This window comes from Glossina fuscipes, unplaced genomic scaffold, assembly GCF_014805625.2.
Source record: "Glossina fuscipes isolate IAEA_lab_2018 unplaced genomic scaffold, Yale_Gfus_2 85, whole genome shotgun sequence".
Taxonomy (NCBI): domain Eukaryota; kingdom Metazoa; phylum Arthropoda; class Insecta; order Diptera; family Glossinidae; genus Glossina; species Glossina fuscipes.
Window position 1 is genome coordinate 857,789 of NW_023998439.1, and position 13,174 is coordinate 870,962.

General features: G+C 31.8%; 1 long non-coding RNA gene across 1 annotated transcript in view; it reads left to right on the top strand.

Moving 5' to 3' along the window:
* The window catches only part of LOC119638186, a 120,210-nt gene that overhangs the window by 50,566 nt on the left and 56,470 nt on the right, over positions 1-13,174 (top strand). The window contains exon 2 of the long non-coding RNA XR_005247395.1: positions 5,371-5,547. This is a non-coding gene — a long non-coding RNA (uncharacterized LOC119638186). The remainder of the gene's footprint in view (positions 1-5,370; positions 5,548-13,174) is intronic.

Below are 13,174 nucleotides of genomic sequence, written 5' to 3' on the forward strand. Positions count from 1 at the left end.
GGAGACAATGGTTGCTGCATGGGGTATATCGTTTCTAAGTGCATTTACTTATTATTGTAACTATAAAGCCGGCGGCGATAAAGTATTAAGAGACGACTGAAGGCCTACTAATTTGGCCACTTTGCATCGCAATACCTCTTATACCTCTTTTCTGTCAGCGACAAGGGAAAATTACGTGTTGAAGAATGTCATCAATTTTTTTCTAAACAGGAAATCATGAAATCATTGATGGACTTCAAGGTCATACGAAATAAAACAGCTTACGATGAAAAATTCAAACCTTCAATCGGGAAAGATCGACGATTAGATATCCTACACCACTTCGCCTGTTGCAAATATTCGCTCTTGTTGTCATTAATTTCATGCAAAGGCATGCATTTCACGAGAGCCCGCATATAGAAGAATGCCCAAAACATCATCTGACGCAAATTTAGTTTGCTCCCCAAAAATTTTATATTTTTCAGATTTCATCTTAGAAAACTAAAGATGATATTTTCTATTCATAAAAGAACTTGCTTTCATGATAAGCCCCTATATATGTTGCGCTAAACATCTATTATGGGCCAATTTTCATCAAAAAATATTACAAAAAAAATCGGAGTCTCTTCAGAAAATGATTCTAAATCGATCGGTATAATAAAATGTAAGTCTGTCGTAAGTTCTCTCCCATACATCCGAGAAAAACTTAATGTACTGTACACCACAGAATTGGTATAGAGTATAAAGTTGTCTAAGGTGTAATTATTTTAACAAAAATGGTAGGAGACAATCATTTTGCTTTCCTTACTTTATCCCTGATAAGTATGTGTAGTAAAATTCTCTGGAAATGGTTTTAAATTTTGTGGTAAAACGTTTCAATTTCATTTCTGGGCTTCAATTACTTGCAAATTACTCAAGCTATTTCTCGATGTCATTTATTATCTATAATCAGTGTATACATGTACGTTCTAGTTTACGGTATATTTTTTTGCCTTTAAATTTTTAGCTTCATTTGCATGTTCCTTAAAACAAATTTGAAGTACAAAAAAAAAGAATTAATATAAATTATAGTAGAAAATTGCGGATTGGTCGAACATTTGGATAACTAAAAATTGCATTTCAAATCTTAAGAAAATAAAGAAAATATTTTTCATCAATTCGTATAAAAATGAAGTAAGAGTAACTTGTTATGTAAGCTTGAAAATTCTATTGCAGGCAAATTTGTTAATCAATTGCATTTACATAACATACCGCAAGCATAACAAACACATACGTAAAATAGCGAAAGACTAACACATTTAAAGAGTGAATTCCTTTAATAATAATAAAAAAAAAATCTTTATGGAAAGAGGTATTCAGCAGTCTAACAAGCTCATATTTTTGATTTCTAAGATAAATGGAAGGGATGCTTCATAATCTTGGGATATGGAAGGAGGAATTCAGTAGTCTATCAATCTCATATATTTGATATCTAAGCTAAATGGAAGGAGTCCTTCGTAAGTTTGGGATATATTAGATAAAAAAACCCCTGTTCGTATTTTTTTATATTGAAATTAATTTATCAAAACAAAAAAAAATTTTTTAAATTTCTAATTAATTCGCAACAGTTTTAATCTGATATGAGATCTGATCAGTTCCTCTAAAAATCCATTAAAACTAATAGTTCGACTTTGCTTGGAATATGAACCCGACTTTGTTGCATATCAGTCGGTACACATACTATAGTTCCTGCAATAACTAGTCGATCGCAATCAACTTTTGCCTATCTATTTCCAATATGTCGAAAAGGGTGAATGTAAAGATCGAGTTAGATTCGCACTCGGTTTTTTAAAGCGATGTATGCAATCTTTACAAAGTCGTTGAAATATGTCTATATATGCTCTACAGACAGAATAATAGAGTTGATATACCCTTCGGTATATGTAATAAATGAAAACACTTATATGATATTTGTTTGCAAACGATAGACATCTCTTGAGCAAACTCATTTCTGTACTTAGGCATGGAAAAGCTGTTTCAGCTTCTGCTTCTGTTTCTGTGTTTTTTATTTTTTATTTTTTTTTTGTAAAAACCACAAACAAAATTCCATCAGTACTGTTAACAATATTTCTCAGCCATAAAGGCTGATCAAAGCTGAATGATAACTTTTTAAAATATTAATAAAAAAAAAAAAAAACAGTTCAAAGGATAATAAGTACATGTATTGCTTCGCATACAAAAAGCATAAACAGCAATGCGATACAATAAAACCTTGATGAAGATGTGCCGTCTGTCTGCTTGTATACATTAACGCAAACCTTTAATTTACATTTCCCAGAAACAAGAAAAATCCGATACGGCTCGACTTGTGACCTATTTTTCTTTTTCTGCATTTTATACTTATGGTACATTAATTTCATCAAACGGTTTGCAACGACCGGAAGAAAGTAAAATGAATGTATTCTTGATTAATATGCATTAAATTTTAAATCTGTCTAAGCGAGTCTGTCCGTTTGTCGTCGTATTCCTTCAACTTTAGCAGAAAACATTGTAAGCATTGCAAGTAATTGAAAGTAGATTTATATTGTCAATGGACCGAATCCTCCCACCACCTCTGTTTAGTACAACAAGAACACAACACACATTGGGTGAACAATGGCATACAATATGTACAAAACAAAAAAAAATAAAAACCAGCCTCGTCCATCCACTGTTATGAAATGTCGAAATTTCTTTATTTTACTGAATCTCCTGCAACCACGTACGAAGAAGCTGCGATCACTCTAAAGTGCAAGTATCCTATTCAGATTCAATTTAGCTACGTTTGTTCGTTCGGTTGCTATTTGAGAAACACTGCTAATTTTGACAAAAACATTGGAATTTCCTGTATGCAGGTTTGGATTAAAAATGAATCCAATAAACTGAGAAGAAAAATAAAAAGACTTTTGCGCTCTTTATTCATAAAATAAAACAGATACAATTGTAAAAATATCTACGTAAATTCTACGGACGTGTCAAAAATGGAAAAGAGGAACACGTATCATTCATTAATAGATTATCGAGATTTAATATTTTTTTTTCCCCAGCTTTTTCTGTTTATTCAGCTAGATGATGATGGGCATTAAAAATTCGGCCATAGCCATATAAAATTTTCTCTTGGTTTTCTTTTTTTTTTTTGTTATAATGAAATCATATAATTGCATGCACATGTCTACACGTGCGTACTACTTAAACATACACAAATGTAGGTACATTAAGTGTGATCGCCCGTGAATACTTATATGTGTTAATTAAATAAGAGCCTGCAAGCGATTGGTGGTAGGCAGACAATGGAATATAGGTTTTCATATATGTTTTTGCTTCATTAGAAACTAACAAACCGTAGCTTCATTGATCGGCCTATGACTTAAAATGCAGAAGAGCTATTAGTTAAGTGCCCTATAAATTTTACTTGATTTATAAATTTCTATAAATATATATATTTTTACAGTACAGATAAAAAAGTGTTTTTTTTTTTTTTGCATCTTTGTCATAAATGTGTTGCTATTATGATTATCTCAATGAAAATTACAAGTATTTGTTAATATATCTTCATATTTATTTACACCTAATCCTCGTCTTATATTTTATCCTATGTGCATGACATTGCCTACGATGTTATGTGCAATGTTGATATTGACCGAAATTCTCCGAAACTGGGGTATGTTTCCGTCATTCTAGTAATTTTTTGAATGATTTTATTAAAGTTTTATGTTTCGTCTTGAAATATACTCTTAGTGAGATAGTAAAAATTAGGTTTTTAATTAAAAAAAGTTTGCCATGGATATGTAGAGATAGTCATGAAAATTAATGCATTTCAATAGAAAATTTAACACTTGGAATAATTCCTTGATAAATCTTTATACCACATTAACACATCGTTTACATCGTCCGCTAATTACTGTGTGAATTAAAACGTTATTCAAATCTAGCTTGGGTTCATTAACTTTTTCGAAGATTACAACAATAGAAATAAGACAATTTCTAAAAGCTCAAAAGCTTTGATTGCTTGCAAAGCGATTTTCTTAACGAAGCACGTAAATCGTAGCGTAAGAAGGCAAAAGTTTGCTACGCTATAGGTGATCTGTGCCCATCAACGTTTTACAAGGTAGTTGGCAGCATTCGTTCTCACATCTTGCTCAAAAAATTACATGGACCTAAATTCTGAGTCTTTGCTCATGGTAGGTATCTTTTCTTCGCATAGATTTGTACCGACACGAACTCTCCTTTACGCTTAATTTATTGCTTATAGAGAGAGGTTCGTCGACCATTCGGTGGAAATCCTTAAAGACGTTAATATTTCTTCATTGTCTTCGACGGTATTTTCGCAAGGATCTCTTGCAGAAACAAATAGCACACTGCCATTGTATATAGTGCAGGACAATAAAAACTTTCGCGTTTCCCTAAAAATCCCGCATTGCCCTTCAAATGGTTTCATCTCATTGTTCCAATGTATTCAATGCGGTACCGCGTAAATCAAGCCATCGATATAATATAAATAAATTTTTTGTGATTAAATTACTTATCAGTTCAATTCATATGAATGCTTATTTATAATAATTTTTTATTTCTGCCGGATGAGCAAAAAACTGTATCCATATATGCGATGTTATTAATTATGTTTAAAAGTTGCCATTAAACAAGCTTGGTCATCTGCTCAAAAGCTTTAATAAATAAGCAAATAAATAAACAAACACACAAAAAAAATTTATAAACGACTATGCAACATATATGTAAAGAAAGCGTATCAATGAATATTTTCCTGCATACGGCTAATAAAACAAGAGGTAAACCAATTTTCTTAGTCGTTTTGCAACATTCAAAAAGTTGGAATTTTTAAAAAAGTCACACCACACACGCACACACACATAAAAATATAAATAACTGCAACTTATAAACTAATCGTCGAAATGTCATAAAATTTTGACACATTTATTTGGAAGATTAGTATTATGTAACAATCATATAGATTCGTTTATATAAAAACGACATCTACATGCTTGCCTAAGAACTTATTGAGTGACGTTTTATGCATTCAATATTATTCCGTAAGCTATGAATTTGGGTAGATGTCAATAAAATAAAATTGATTAAATGTAAATATTAATTATTAGCAAGGACTAATCATGTTATCAATTTACAGAAAATTATTTAAAAATTTCGGAAATGTCTTTCGGGAAGAACATTTCGACTTGAAATGAAAGGTGTTCAGAATTCGTCTCAAGTCATCCATAGAATTTTTGTTCGCTTAAATCAATGGAAAATGTTAGTAAAAAATTTTTCACAAAATGTTATTAATTTTTAACTGTATTAACGGACATTGAATACTTAAATAATATGAATAAAATATTTATTTTATTTATATATTTTCAGGCGAGAATAAATAATAGCTTGAAACAAGTAATACGACGTTCAGAACGGTTGAAATCGGTTTACACGGCTAATCACAGAGGAAGCCGGTTAAAAGTGATATAAAAACAATTGAAGAAAAACAAAAAGACTTTAAATTATTTTGAAACCAGAGATGTCTTCATTTCAGGCAGATGGAAAGTGAGTACATAAATATGAACATTTTTAATAAATGATTGCATTCGCATACGATAGCCTATAACATACGATTTTTGCACGCAATAATAAGTAGTGTTCAAACATCGCCCGATAGGACAGGAATTAGTACTGCACTCTCAAGAAGTATCCTAGATTTGATTCATTGATAAAGCCTAGAACTGTTGTGTAACAGTCTGGCGTAGGCAAAAAATATTTTTGAAAATCCGAAAAACCTGACTCGACTGAATATTAACTATCTCCTTACCCAATGCCAGTTGTTAAAAAGTTCGCGGTCGCAATATCTAACGTCTAACATTTCTACTCTTAGGTGAGCGCCATCGAAATTAAGTATAAGTTCGAAAACCTACACAAATATTGAGGAAGACAATCTGTAAAATCAGTAAAATATTGTGCCTCATATCTCTATCTCTTTCTTTCTTTACAAACTAGCTTATAATAAATAAAGACTGTAAGTTATAGCTTAGAGTTGATCATGATCGACGTAAAGCCTTGTTGGGAGAAATGTGTGTTCACTTTTATTCGGATCTTCAGATCCTTCGCCAATCAGATATGTCGACCTAAGACTAAACGGTATGACTTAACCTGAGTGATCCTGGGAAATTCCTACACTATAAATATATCTGGTTTCTCCAGTGCAGTTCAGCCCCCTAGCTTGTCTAACCCTCTGGAGATCGTTTAGTTCATAGCAGTTACTCACGTTAAGCAAAAGGAACCTTTGTAATAGCAGAGGTAAATGTAGGGAAACTACTTAGGTAAATTATTCGGATACTTTTTACACAGAATAAGATAACCAAAGCATGTTTTTCATGTTTGTTACAAACGGAATCGCAAAATGCCTGCGTTCTTTGATGATACATAAAATTAATTGATTTTCGGAATATTTAAGGTAGATATATTATTTAAAAAAACGCTGTATAATTACATTAATGAATAATTAATTTAATGCTGTTTTTAATGTTTTTAAACTCACTATTAAACAAGAAACATTTGTTTGTCGTTCACTTGTCGACGAATCTTGCATGCCTATCACTTTAAGTAAAAGCTTTTTATCATATTTGGATATATCAATTAGCCATGTATTGAGATCGATACTGTATTAAAGATTTAGATAAGCAGGGGAGAGAGTGGAATCAAAATTGGAACCTAAATGTTTTATAAGTAATAGGTTGTTTGTCCGTTTGCCTCCCTTGTTTGTTTGTGTCCAAATTCAGAGATAATTTGTTAAAATTTGTTAAACCGACGTCTTCTGACCCGTGGACGAACGGTATTGAAAATGATCATGATCTGAAAACTTTTTCTATAACTTCCCATGTAACGTCTCATTTTGAAAAGTCGTTACAAGAATAACTGTAAAGCGGCACACGGCATTTAATAGGGCAGTCCGTGGCCTAGTTGTTATTTGTTCTTTTTTTTTGCTTCGTGAAACAGCTTGTAGTAGACCTGTGGATCTCATTTAAAGCTATGGGTTAAGTTTAAGGTTTTCATTATAAGAGATTTGAAAAGAGTAGGAATGAAACGAGGACTCACAATCGAAGTTTTGTAAATGAACTCGAAATCCCATATTAATCAGGGACATATACAATTACAATATATATTTATATAGTTTTATTGCTATAAATTTATTAGTTAAAATTTAAAGTGGTTTGACTTTTATATTTAAAGTAAATTAAAAGTAATATAACCTTGTTTCGATTTTTCTTCAAAACGAACAGTAAGGTATAGCTTTTGTTCGCTGAACTTCACTAAAGCTCACTTGATGGTTTAAAGGCGCTGTTTGGATATTTTATAGATTGTCATGAATAGTTCACTTGATATAAATGTTAAGGAACTCTGTGCACCAGGAATCGAATCTTGGAAATTCTTTCACTAAAATAAAATGACAGGTCAAAAGTGCTTATATCAAAAAATATTTTTTCCATCTGCATTGTTGATTACGAGAGGCGAGTATTCAATATCGATATACATATGCACAAGATCCCTGTCAAATAAGCAGTTCTTCGATATGACAAAACTAACACACTCCAATATCCTTTAGCGATAGGTATGAAAAATCGCATATTTATCAAGTTACCAACAATATAATTAAAACCCTTTGTTTGGTATCAATTTTTATTGCAATAAAATAAGTTAATGTTTATATGCTTGTACATATATATATTGTTTATGTTTATTTTTAGTTAAAATGTAGTAGAGTTTATACGTTAATCGTTCGTTGTAAATATTCACATAACGATGGGAGTCTTTAAATATTTATATTTCGCTCGTATGAATGTGTGATTAATTGTAAATTTGTTTATAAATTAAATGTACATATATATGTATCACATATGTTTAAAATAATATTACAATCATTTATTGTGTGGGCTGTTTGTTAATTTTCTCACGAATATTATAGAAACAGTGCAATAATAATATTATACGGAAAACGATATTAGCAGCCTACGTGTATTTACATAAGCATTTGCATGTGTTTGCAAAAAGAATGTAAATTAATAAAGAACGCAAAATATCGATTAGAAAGAACTCGGAAATGGAAAGAGTTTCTGTTTTCTTCAAAACCCAAAAGCTATTGAGTGCATGCTATTATAGCTTGATTTCATTATCAGCAAATGGTTACAATTTTCGATGGAACGCTACAGTGTCTTAAGGACCCATATAATTGTTAACTATCAACAAGTAGATACACTTTAGTTAGGCAAAGGCGACGCCACATTGCCGAACACAAAAGTTATTTTCGCTTTAAAACACAAAAGTTATCCCTTGTTCTTATATTCCGTACTATCATGGATCAATTTTTATAATAAAATATTGAAATTTGGACTTTTTTGCCCTAAAAAAAAAATAACTTATGAAGATTTTTCAAAATAAGATGTTATCAGCGTAGTGGTTAAAAAAGAGTAGCGAATTGAAAGATTTTCAATAGCTCTCTTTCTTGGGCCAAATACTTCAGTATAACAAATTTCATCAAAATATCTCAAAGATTGCCGCTTGTAGGTTGACCATAGCAAAAAACAGGACAATTAACCGGACAGACACGCTTAAATCGTTTCAGAATTTCATTTTCAATCAATTTGTATAAGAAAAGTCACGGCTGTCTCAAGTCCAAATGGGTGCTTTATACAATCGCACAAACATAATACGTCATTGTACCATAAGTGGTGGAGACTATAATTATAACTACGTAAAACTATTATTACTTATTAACGTAAGTTGCCTCTAGAGCGACTGCGACAAAGAAATAGATATAGTTTAGTGGATTAGGAACGTCATACATATTACATGTGCATGCGTACATACATATTACTTAATTATCCCTGATTGCAATTCGGAAGTGTATACCGAAGTTTAAAGATGCTCCCTTAAAACTAATGTTAAGTTTAGTTAACCTAGGTTAAAGTGTTCGGCGTACAATAGCTTAGCATTATGAGCTTATTAATCTCCATAGCGAAGCGAAATGAGTCATAGTTGCCGTTCGAAAGCATTTTGGAAAAAACATACTTAGCCAGTGGTATACATCAAGTTAGGTGCACGTGGGCACATGTTTCTCTGGACCAGAAAAATGACGCTTGCAACGATGGCGATCTCTTCAAATTCCTTGAAAATTCATAAATATTTAAATAAATTCTTGAAATATTTAAAATTTTTATAGATATTTTACAATGGAATTTCATTTCTAGTCGTAATTAGTAGAGAAACTCCCACTTTAGTAGAGAGTAGTTAAACACTTTTAAGCATTAAAGCCATTCGATAAGTAGAACCCGACAACATATATTCATATGTAGGCGTTTGCACTACTTTAAATAATAATTTATTTAACTTATCTGTGCTTGAAAGTGTTATGCGTCTTAGTAATATTTTGCACACTCTTACAATACATCGATTTATATGCACTGATACATATATGAAGTATGTTGCAACATTAATCATAAATTTCATTTAAAAGAGAAAAAAATAAAAATAAAAAAATAAAAAAATAAATAGAATTCTATGAAAAACACCGGTGTATACATAAATATGTACACACAGTTATAAATGTTGTAGAAAAAATTTTTTTCGAATCATAGAGAAATATACATATTGTTTAACCAAAGACCAGAAAAAAAAAACAACACATTTTTTTTTCACAAAATGTACACAACTTTTGAAATATGATTTATTTTATTGGCAAACATTGTGTTGAAGTTGTATTGCAGTCAGCTACCGTATCATATTGTTATGATATGTTATGATCTTATTTTGTTCTCGTTTTTACTGTAAAGTCACAAAAAAAAGAAAAAAGAAAAAAGTATTGGAAGATAGATATGCAAATGCACAAATGAAAGAAAGAAAGGGGAAAATACAATTGAAACAATTTAAATAATTTTCTTGTTTTTTTTTTTTTTTACTTCGTTGATTATGGCACAAGTTGTGGACTTATTTGAAAATGTTGAAGCGTTGCGGAAAAATTAATAAAGTTGAAGAAAGTAGTTATTCCTGCCCCATCATTGCATGTTCGAAAATTTTGTGCAAGTGAGATGGAACTAACGATAGATCCAACTGCCGGAAGTTCACGATATTTATCGCACTCTAATCAGTGAACATGTAAGTCTATTGATAAGAAGAGGAACGTGTAAGTGGCGTTGGTCAGGAAATTTTTTCTCTTGCTAGGCATCAGTTCTTTGTCACTCTCTTTCTGTCTGTCTGTCTCTCGCTCTCTCTCTTCCTCTCTCTCTCTCTCTCTCTCTCTTCCTCTCTCTCTCTCTCTCTCTCTTCCTCTGTCTCACCTTGTGTGTGGACTCTTCTCGCCGAACCATCAGAAGAGTCTATGCTGTTTAGGTCTATTGCCCCTTGTCGACGAGCAAACCCTTGCTCGAATTCTCATATTCGCAAAAGCAAAGGGGATCAAAAAATCGATAACGCAAGCTTTTATGTATGGTGAAATCCGGCACCATATACCAATATCCGTTCAGAAAAGCAATAGCGGTGGTAGCCTCCAACATGTTATTCTTCCTGCTGTTATCAGCAGCTTCTGCTGTTTAGCACTAGCTGCAAATGATGACCTATTGCCTGATCAAGCATGGCTGTTGTACTTTTACTCAAAAATATTTCCTTTTTTGTGCGCTGCCTCAAAGCTCCAGTTGTCATCTTGTCCGCATGGAATTTATACCCTGTTTAAACGGTGGAAGAACTGATAGCATTTCTCTTGAAATTTACAGCTATGCTTCTAATAAAATGGACTTAGATGGCAAGTATTCTCAATGCATTCTGTAATTTAGAAATGTCCAAGTGGTATTGCGGGCATTTCATAATACGACGCATTTGTTTGGTTGTTTGCTTTCTTTTTTGTTTGCATTTACGAACATATGTTTAAAATATTTCCCTGAAGGTAGTAAACAAAAAAGTAATAAAAATAATAATAATAACTGAAGCGACAATGAAGACAATGTATATCTAGTCATTAATTATATGATTAGAGTAGCGGTAAAGCGATGCATGTGAGCAACAATATGATGCAACTGTTTGTTCTAAATATGTTTAAATTGTTGTTAATGCTGCTGCATAGTATGTTGTATTATATCATCACTATCAATTCTTAACTATCGGTAGAACGAAAAAACAAAGAGAGAAAAAAAAAAAATTAAGAAACAGTTGCAATAGCATGACAATCACAACTACTTGTAGCAAAAAGGAAAAAAAAAAAAACGAAAAAAAAAAAGAAATCAAATACCTCAACACAAGCTCATGCCTACACAGGCGTACAAACATTTACTTTCTAAATTGTGGTTTGTCTAGTTTTAAGCACAAAATAAAGTTCTTAACGATTTCTTGGTGCAGCGCAGCAATACGTTAGACTCGTAGCAAGCATTTCTGGCAAAATAGAGTAAAATGCTTGCTTTACTTGGAAGCAATCATTCGACGAGAAGATGAGGAGCGTTACGCGGGGAAATGAGTTTAGATGTATTGCTGCCGTTATTGCTTCATATCTAAGTAAAAGGCCTTTCAAATTTCTTGTTTTGGTTTTAGAGTCTTCTGTTCTGTTCACGTTTCAGTTATGTTCAATTCAATTTTTTCTCTTTTCTTTTTTTTTTCTTTCTACATTTTTTTATTTAATTGTATATGGAAGCAAAAAAAAAAAAAAACTATGCTTTTCAATGATGTTTTTATTTATATCTTTAGAAAGTAATCAACGGTTTTGTACATATAGTTGATGCCTATAATTAGGTTTTTTTTCCATTGAAAAATTCAAAATTTCTTCTAAAAAAACACTTTCTTTAGCGCACACAGCGTACAACGCAACAACCATGAGTGCAAGAGTGTTTTGATCTTTGTTGAAAAGTAAATTACGGTAAAGAGTTTCTGCGTCTAAGTGTTATAAGATATTTTCAGCAGACGCGTTATATCATTAACACTTAAAGTGTTTGTTTGAATGACTAAAAGAATAGACACTAGCTATAAGCAAAATAAAGCAAAAAAAAAATAAAAAATAAAAAATAAAAAAATAAGAAAAAAGGGAAGGAAGCAACAATTTTTATTCGTTTCGTAGACTATCTTGGCATCAGTCAGCCAAACAATCAATCAGATTTACACGACGTGAGATAATCAGGCAGACAAGTCAGCAAGCAGCCTGCTTGCTTGCTTGCTTGGCCAGGCTAACTATCTCAATGACAGAAGAAGATATGTTTGCCTTACGTTTTTTTCTGATGAGTTTGATGACAATGCTTTTCAATTTTCCTTTTTCTTGTTCTTATCTTCACAGTCAAGGACATAAATGCATATACGTTCATGAGTTTCTCAATATTGGGAAAGACACAAACAAGTTCAAATAATGAATAATTTAGGTGAGAAAAGGCGAAGGGCTATATATTTTGGTCAAAGTAATGTTTTTCGAACGCGTTGCTTGAGAAGAAACCAATAGCACCATTGGCCACGAAGAATATAATTTATACTGAAAAGCTTAGCTGGCAGACCTTAAGGTTTGGAGAACTATTTCTTTGCTTAACATGCAAAACACTTTAGATTGTTTTCGTATGAGCAAATATATTAATAATTTCAATAATACGTTCGACTAACTTTTGAATACCAACCTCTTGGTTCCCATTTAACTATTAGCTTAAGTCTCGTTTAGAGAATTTTTACGATGTTACACATTAGTATATATAGTAGTCATTCAGTTTGGCAGGAGAATTTAATAATTTTAGTATCCGTCCTTTATGAACATTCCCCATTTTAAACTATAAGTAGACATTTTCCTGGTTTACTGTTCTTCGTTACAATGCGTGCTTCTATTGCGTTAAAATGATTAAAGAACTAAATAAAAGCATAGTGTTTCGTGTGGGTTGACAAATTTCCATACAATTTAGTCGGAATCATTAATGCGTGTGTGTGTGTGTAGAGTTTTCATTTTCGAAGTTTTTCAAGCTTTTATCTCCGTTCCTCTCGGACTTCGTTTATGACTTAATATCTGAGTTTGTATTTATTGACGTAAAACTTGGCTGAAAAAGCCAGAAATATGTATACAGTTATGCCCTTGGCTGTATATATATATATATATATATATATAGCAAGTAGTAACCAATATGTGATTCCGTCTTTCCATTACCACAATGAAAACAATGGTAAACCTGCTAGA